Here is a 9422-nt window from a genome sequence, read left to right as displayed (position 1 = left end):
CAACCCTCACCTAAAACAAATATGTCAGGCAGTTGAGCCCGTGACCCTTTTGCAATGAATCTAGAAGTTGTTCTGATTCATACTCAGCAACTTCATTTAGAAGAGCTGCTGGATTCACAGTAACCATTTCATTATTACGTCTTCTCAATGAGAGTGTCTTCGAAATACAGCTATTTTAAGAGGATCTTGAAACATTTTTTGACACTAAAAAGGAAATGTTCCTGAAATTGTTGGAAACCACTGCTCTGAGCCTACCTTCCCCAGCATCTGTATGGAGAACTGAAGGCTCAAAACAAGGAAAGGAAACAAACAAACAAACAAACAAAACTTGTTAATTATCTTCCATTTGCCATTCAAACATAAGTGCCAATTGTTTTGCCTAATAGACACTCTGCTTATCACAGGCCACTGGTGTTAACATTTCTGAGTGTTAAATTTTTGTCCCAGGGCCGGCCCGTGGCTCACTCGGTAGAGTGCGGTGCTGATAGCGCCAAGGCCCCGGGTTCGGATCCCATATACGGATGGCCGGTTCGCTCACTGGCTGAGCGTGGTGCTGACAACACCAAGTCAAGGGTTAAGATCCCCTTACCGGTCATCTTTAAAAAAAAAAAAAAAAATTTTTGTCCCACACATTTTCTTTAAAATTGATATACTGAGATTTGCATTTGGAAGAGTAGCATAAGAAAAATTATAATTCATTCCCTAGGTTATTGCTTTTCTCTTATTGCAAGAATGCAATACATACTTGGCGTAACCCCATGCTGGCACCTGTCTTATTCTGCCATATGTTTATATTTATTTCTACCAATAGTGCCCAAATTCCTTCGGGGTAGGAATCACCATTTACTTCTTTGGTATTGTTACAGAATCCATTAAAAAGCTAGCCAGGGGCTGGCTGGCTAACTCAGTTGGTTAGAGCATGGTGCTGACAACACCACGGTCCAGGGTTCAGGTTTCATTGCCTGTCCTGGCCAGATGCTCTCCCTGACCATAAATAAATAAATAAATAAATAAATAAATAAATAAATAAATAAATAAATAAATAAATAAATAAATAAATAAATAAATAAATAAATAAATAAATAAATAAATAAATAAATAAATAAATAAATAAATAAATAAATAAATAAATAAATAAATAAATAAATAAATAAATAAATAAATAAATAAATAAATAAATAAATAAATAAATAAATAAATAAATAAATAAATAAATAAATAAATAAATAAATAAATAAATAAATAAATAAATAAATAAATAAATAAATAAATAAATAAATAAATAAATAAATAAATAAATAAATAAATAAATAAATAAATAAATAAATAAATAAATAAATAAATAAATAAATAAATAAATAAATAAATAAATAAATAAATAAATAAATAAATAAATAAATAAATAAATAAATAAATAAATAAATAAATAAATAAATAAATAAATAAATAAATAAATAAATAAATAAATAAATAAATAAATAAATAAATAAATAAATAAATAAATAAATAAATAAATAAATAAATAAATAAATAAATAAATAAATAAATAAATAAATAAATAAATAAATAAATAAATAAATAAATAAATAAATAAATAAATAAATAAATAAATAAATAAATAAATAAATAAATAAATAAATAAATAAATAAATAAATAAATAAATAAATAAATAAATAAATAAATAAATAAATAAATAAATAAATAAATAAATAAATAAATAAATAAATAAATAAATAAATAAATAAATAAATAAATAAATAAATAAATAAATAAATAAATAAATAAATAAATAAATAAATAAATAAATAAATAAATAAATAAATAAATAAATAAATAAATAAATAAATAAATAAATAAATAAATAAATAAATAAATAAATAAATAAATAAATAAATAAATAAATAAATAAATAAATAAATAAATAAATAAATAAATAAATAAATAAATAAATAAATAAATACATAAATAAATAAAAGCTAGCTGAGAGTCTGCACTTGCTTCGTGATTCCCAAAGTAATGATTAACATAAACTGTGTTCCTGGACTTCCAGATTTACTCAAATGCCTTCTGGTGTTGGTACTGTAAACCTGGTTCTGGCTTTTTTCTCCATTGGACAGCATATTGGCCAAATCTCTTCTTCCTTGGGAATAAGTTCGTGTTTAAACACTGCCAAAATACATGTTACGTGCTGTCATTTTCTAGATCTCTGTCCTTTCTCTCTCCACTGGAGACATGGTGTCCAAGTAGCATGTGCTTGAGAGATTGATAAGAACCTTAAATAGAATGTTGGAAGTTCTCCCAAATTGCATCTATATGAATTATACCTGAAAACATTGTGAGCGTTGAAAGAATTTACTTGGAATAATTAAAGAGACAATTATCTATACTTTCTACACCTATGAGCTGATTGAGGTTTAGGATAATTTCTCTGAGCACACACCCTGGTAGATTTCTAAATTAATCGGTCTTCCTGACAAAGTTACCATTTCCCAGAAGCCTCTTTGCCTTTCACAGCAATGACTGGCATTTTCATATCATATAAGGATTTATAAAGTAGGCATTTGCTCAGCCCCTTGAGGGTCCACGCGGTTCCACTGTGGTCTCGGGGGTGGGCATCAGCCTGGGGGGAGAGGTAACGCCATGTGGTGTATCTTCCTGAAGGGTGCATTTTATCTGATGATGTGCTTGTCTGCTCAGGCTGCTGTCACAAAATGCCACAAACTAGGTGGCTTCAACAACAGACATTTATTGTCTCATGGTTCTGACACTAGAAGTCCAAGGTCAAGGTGTCAGCAGGGCTGGTTCCTTCTGGGGATGTCAGGGAGGGTCTGTGTAGAGCAAGGGCTGGGTCTGGAGCTCACAGACCCCTCGAGCCCGTTCACAAACTGGGTCACAAACCCTTCACATGCCAGGCTGGGTCCTCAGACCCCTTACACGACAGGCTGAGTCACCAGACCCCTTTATGCAGGTCTATGAACTAGGTAACTGGTAAAAACATCCTTGGAGCCTTGGTTGAAGTAGGAATAGTCTTTATTCAGCACACACAACACTGTGAGCTAGGCAGTACAAAGAGAAACTCAGAAACTCAACTGCTACAGGCAAAGTCCAAAGAAAAACTGAAACTGAGCAGCTGCCAAGAGAGTAAACATGCTCTATTGTTAGACATGAGCTCTCTGCCACCAGCCTGCTTCACAAACTGCAGAGCACACAAAAGCAATAACTAGAAAGATACATGGGTGCACATGCACACTAACTCCACCCACACACAACTTGTTTACAAGAAATGTCAAGGGAGCCTGACTATATTATCTTATTTTCCCCATAGTCCGTCCCGTGCCTCTCTCCTAGTGTCTGGTGGTTTGCTGGTCATCTTGTAATTGCATTACCTTGATCACCGTCTTCATCCCCTGGCTGTTCTCTCTGGGGACATGTCTGCCTCTGTGTCCAAACTTCCCCTTTTAATAAGGACACCAGTCATATTGGATTAAGGTCCACCCTAATGACCTCATCTTAACTTGACCACATCTCCAAGAACCTTATTTCCAAATATCACATTCTGAGGTCCTGGGGGTTAGGACTTCAATACATCTATTTTGCAGGAACACAATTTAACCCATAACAGATGGTAAAGGGGTTGAAATGGTATTTTACAGTTGAAAATTTGCATACTACAGAGTTTAAGATTCATGTGGATTTTTTTTGTTTATTTATTAATATTTTTTGCATTCTATGATGTTGTTGCAGAGACGTTGGGAGGGTGGGGGAGAGGAGAAGGGGGAAGGAAATAGGGTGGGAGGAGTAGGAAACAGGAGTGGTGGGGTTGAGGCCTGTGGCACCCCTGTCATTCCTGCAGGGGAGACCAGGGGGCTTCCAGTGGTGTCTTGGTCATTGCTGGGCTGGCTGCAGGTGTCAGAGGTCATGGCTGAGGCCCCCAGCCCTTCCCTATCCTTGGCTTGGTAGCCCAGGGGACTTCAGTCCTTCTAGGTGTTATAGGTGTTCTTTGGTGATGTGAGACCTTTACTAGTTAATATCAAACTTTGTCTCTGGTTGTGGGTAATCTGTTTTTTCTTGCAGTTCTGTGTTGGATTATTTGCTGTTCCCACCACTTAAACTCTGCACTGGAACTAATTTGTTGTCCTTTGCTTACTTCTAAAATGAGGGAACTTCCTGTGGGGACCAGTACTTGAGCTCTGTGGTTGAGCTGAATTGCTGCTTTGCTGCTGATTCTCTAGGGAAGGCTTTTTGTGCAGCTCTGGTTTTAATGGTTGACTTTATAGGTACTTCTGGCTCTCATGAGATCTGGTGCACCTGGGTGGTGTGGAAACTCGGGTCTGGGCCTGGTCTTTTCAGCAAACTGTACTCCCTGCAGTTCTATATTCCTGACCAGTCTCCTCTGAGTGGTCCTACACTGATGGGGGTGTGTGGGGAAAATATAGGAAAATGGTCAGGGCCCCTTGGAAGTTTAGAATCTCGCTGAGCATTTGATGTAAATATTCACGTGTGTCCAGGTGTTCCTTGGCTATTGACTAATGTAATTGTGCACATGCACCCAGGTGTCCTGGGTTATGGACTTAAGTATAAAGGACAAACAGCTCTGATCCATAGGGCCCCCTGCCACCTGGGGTGCCCCTGGGGGGCCACCGGGAGGCCACTACTGCTGCTGGAGGCTGTTGCTGCCAGTGCCCCAGGGATGCTCCAAGAGGCCACCACAGCCACTGCTGCTGCTACTGCTGAAGACTGAGCTTGTGTCATCTGCCAATGGCTCCCAGGATCTTTCCCAATTACCTAGCATGGACTTGTGTGTGAGGGGTCTGGTGACCCAGTCTGTATAATGGGTTTGAAGGGCTTGAGCCTTAGCCCTGACAATAGAAAACAGTATAACTAAAATATATCAAAATAGAAACTTAGTATAACTAAAATAATGAAACATTTTGACTTTAGTTATGATTTACCTAACTCAACAAGTGGCACTCTGTAGCTTTACAGGGTGCAGATCAGCTGTCCTTGCTGTGCCCCATTGTTCCCCTGGTGGGTCCGTCTCCCCCACCGCCTGTGCTGCAAACACTTCCCAAGGGATGGGCCCTGTGCCAGTCACTTGTGATGAGTCACTGGTGTGGGGAAAATAGGAGAATTTAGTCAGGCTCCCTCAGCTCAGGTCTGGTTGGGGGCTGAGCAGCACATTTCTTGTAAAAAAGTTGTGTGTGGGTGGAGTCAGTGTGCATGTGCACCAATGTATCTTTTTAGTTTTGTTGCTATTGTGTGTTCTTGAGTTTGTGAAGCAGAGCTGGCCCTACAGCTCGCATCTAAAAATAAAGCATGTTTACTCTGCTGACAGCTGCTCAGTTTTTTCTTTGGACTTTGCTGGTAGCAGTTGAGTTTCTGAGTTTCTCTTTGGACTGCCTAGGTATTAGATGTGTGTGTGCCAAACAAAGTCTATTCCTACTTCATCCAAGGCTCCAAGGACCTTTTTGCCAGTTACCTAGCTCTAAGACCTGCATGTGAAGGGTTTGTGAACGGGCTCGAGGGATCTGTGAGTGCCAGACCCCAGCTCCAGCTCTACAACCAGCCCCTGAGTGGCTCCTTTTTTTCAGTTGTTGTGGCTCCTCATTCCTATGTGTGTCCATGGGAACTCTATTAGTGGTCTTGTTGTCCTGGGGGCCACCAAGGCCCTCCTCTCACCTGCTGCCTGCAAGCAACTCCATCTGAAGGGCACAGCTGCAGCTTCTGCCGGCTCCTGCTCTGTGTGCTCAGCAGGTCCAGCCTGGACGTGGCCGGGATTTGAAATGGAGCAGTTTTATCTTTCTCTCATTGTGGCTTCTCCCACAAGCACGTGAAGTATCCAAAGAACACTTAGCTTTTACCACTCCCCACCTTCCACAGGTCTCTTCCCCCAGGGGGTGAAATTCAGCTCTCTTGTCCTTTTGTTGGGAAAGTCTGAGATGTCCTCACAGCTGGTGCTACCATCATGTCTATTTCACAGGGGAGGAAACTGAGGCTGGAAGAAGGTGCCAGATGGTGCCTTCAAAAGATATGTAAGTATTCTCCTTTATTTTGTTTGGCCAAGCAACCCACAGAATGCAGTTCTAGGTTTCTAAGAGCTGATCACATTTAGAATCTTTATTAAGGGGATCCTGAGATGGGAGCTGTGGGCCAGCCATGCCCCCACCCACAACCAGATCTTAGAATATACTTATTAGCCACGTGTGTTTCTTTGAGGTGTGTGACTCATCTGCTCATGTCCTTCACCAAATTTCTGCTTAGATTTTTCTAATCCATTTTTAAGAGTTCTTTTTATGATAATAAAGATAGCTCCAAAAAAAAAAAAAAAAAGAATCTTTATTAAAATTCCTCCCAATTTTCTCACCAAATATTTCTCATCAAATATTGAGAAAACTGAGAAGATATTAACACAGGAGATATCTTAAGCCTATAACCCATGTATCTTTTTGATGCTTGGCCTGGCTGGTTTATTCAGAACAGCAAAGTCGTGGTTATCGGATGCCACCAAGTGCATCTGACATCATGTCCCCAAAGGCTCCTCTGTAGCTTTGTTCTTTGTGCACCTCGGGAAGCTTCATGGAGTCCCAGAGGACCAACGTGGCCAGGGCTGGTTGGTACCACTGGTCTTCTTTGTAATCACAGTGGGAAAAGCCCCTGTTGAGTTAAAATATCACTTTATTTCTCACAAAGTCTTCCCTTCCCAAATTCTTGTTGACCATCAAAGTGACTCTTTATGGTGGCGTTGACTTTGGGAAAACCCCCTGAGCTGTATGTAAACCCTTTCCAGTTGTGTACTTTTCCATATGTATGTCATTCCTCAAGAGGATGTTTAAAAACCAGCTTTATAAAAGACATATACTGTGACCACTAAAGACCAAAGGGTGGTCATTATTTTAGACTGTTGGGGTTAGCGATGACTTTTTTTTCTTGAATCTATTTTCCAAATGTTCTGTAATATCATGAAATAACTTTTGTTAAATTGGAACAATTTATCCTAGAGGGAAATATAGATCTTCCTTGACGTATGATGGGGTTTCATCTTGATAAACCCATTGTAAGTTGAAAATATCTTAATCAGCTTAGCCTGCTTTAAACATGCTCAGAACACTTACATTAGTCTACAGTTGGGCAAAATCAAATGGCAGCCTATTTTATAATAAAAGGTTGAATGCTTCATGCAACTTATTGAATATTGTACTGAAACTGAGAAACAAAGTGGGCGTATGGGGACTTGAAGTACAGTTTTGCACCATTGTAAAGTCAGAAAATTGTAAATTGAACCATCGTAAGCTGGGGACCGTTAGTACCTATTATTGTCCACAGCTTATTACAGATGGGTGCGTGTATATGAAACAGAGAAAATGTTTTACTTTAGGAGATTATCTACTGATGCACAAATCCTTCTACTCACATTTGCTAATAATGAAATGATGTCATACTCTAAGATATTCAATGAGTTAAAATGATGGATGCATTTTATTTTATCTTTCATGAATTCTTTGCTTCTCTAGCATGGAGATTTCACCTCATATCCATGAAAATCAGAGCTTAGAACTCTGGGTCTCTCTTTATGGACTTCAAAATGTCTCCTAGTTCATTGATGGTAATGGGGTTGCTGATACATTTCAGAACCTGCTTGTTATTTCTCTTTCATGATTGTGAGAAGAGGGTGGAGGCTGTAGGAAGCCAGGAGAAGCTACTGGCTCCCTGCTGAGCATGCTACAGCAGAGCCCTGTCTGGGTTAGAGGGAGGGGGTGAGGACTGGCTGGGGACTGGCTCTGGGAGGGAATGACAGGGCAGCCCTCTGTCCCCTTGCCTCCCTGTGGCATAGGCAGGGATATGATCCATAGTTAACACTCATTCGAGTCCTTGGGAATGGAGTTAGTTTTAGAAGCCCTCTCTCTCCTGTCCCAAGTGCCACCTGTGTTGACAGCCCTGCCTGAGATTTGTCAGGCCACATCTCCAGACCTTTGCACGTGCTATTTTGTTCCTTGGTCTGGAATGCCCTCTCTTCTTTTATCTGCTTGGCAAACTCCTCTTTCCCTTCGAGATCCAGCTCAGGCACCACTTTCTCTACCACCCCCCACCTTCCCAGCCCCCTGTCCACCTCTGCATCATGCTTCAAGCCCAACATCTGGCACAAAGCCGGTGCTCAGCGAGTGTATGGGGCATGCGTGCACTTCCAGGAAAGATGGTGCAGTGTAGAGGAAAAGCATGGGCCTTGGCACCTGGGGGAGGCTCAGTGTGAATCCCAGCCCTGCAATGTACCAACTGTGAGAACTTAAATGCGTGGCTTAATCTCCCTGTACCTCCAGGTGACCGCTCATGAAGTAGGAACAGAAATACCCCGCATTCTCCACAGACTTAGTAAAGGCAAAAGCACTTTGTGATTGTAAAGTGCTACACAAATGTTGGAAACCACTAGCATTTACTGTGTTCTTGCTGCCTGCCAGGCACTTTCCTCTGTCACCTCATTGAGCCCCACGATGACATCGAATGAACGATAAGATCCTAATTTTGCAATGAAGAAAAGGGGGATTCAGAGGGGTGAAGGGACTTGCCCAGCAGGTGGCAGAGCAGAACTCACGCTCAGATGCATCCACTTCAAGTTCAACGCTCACTCTGCACAGGTGGGGACGCACGTCGGCCTGGAGTACACAGGGACAGTGTGTCCTGGACGACACTAGCAGCTCGTCTTGGTTGTCACCAAAGAGCTGGCGAACCAACTCCGCTTATGAATTATTCAAGCTTTAACCCACCGAGCCTCTCAACACACCAAATGTTGACTCCAGCCTGGAATAAGATATCAATGTATTGATGAGGCTATTACTGAATAATGAGATTCCTGTGATTTCTTTTTCTCCTACCTGACCTTTATTTTCTAATTGTCTAAATGGACATGTGTTAAATACAAATAAAAAGTAAAGTGAGCTAAAGTAGAAATAATTCGAATTTTAAAGTATTTTATAAAAAGGGAGGTGGGGAAGGGTGTTTAGAGGAAACCAGATCTGGAGTTGGACTCTGCTCTGACACTCGCTAATGGCGTGTTCTTTGCCAAGTCACTTTCTTGAGCCTCAGTTTCCTAATTTACACAATGGGCACAATAAATCCTATCTTGCCACGTTATGATGAGTTAGGTATCCCATTTCCCATTTACATTCGACAAATGATTCCTACTGAGCCCTCTCTCTCAGACATTGACCGCTGCTGGGATTAATATCCACTTAGTGACTAGACACACACCGAATGAGGACCATGTCTTATTTCCTACCTTTTCTCGAATTTTCTTACTATTCTGGTCATTTTCCAGTAGCCTCCCTTGGAACCTGGTCCATGAAGATGCACGTCCAGAGTGTCCAGAATACACTTGAAATACCCCTGTGTGATCCTCACGATGCTTATGGCCCTGGACCCAGAGGGA

The sequence above is a fragment of the Cynocephalus volans genome, chromosome 18 (genome assembly GCF_027409185.1).
Source record: "Cynocephalus volans isolate mCynVol1 chromosome 18, mCynVol1.pri, whole genome shotgun sequence".
Classification (NCBI taxonomy): domain Eukaryota; kingdom Metazoa; phylum Chordata; class Mammalia; order Dermoptera; family Cynocephalidae; genus Cynocephalus; species Cynocephalus volans.
Note: the sequence above shows the minus strand (reverse complement) of the source record.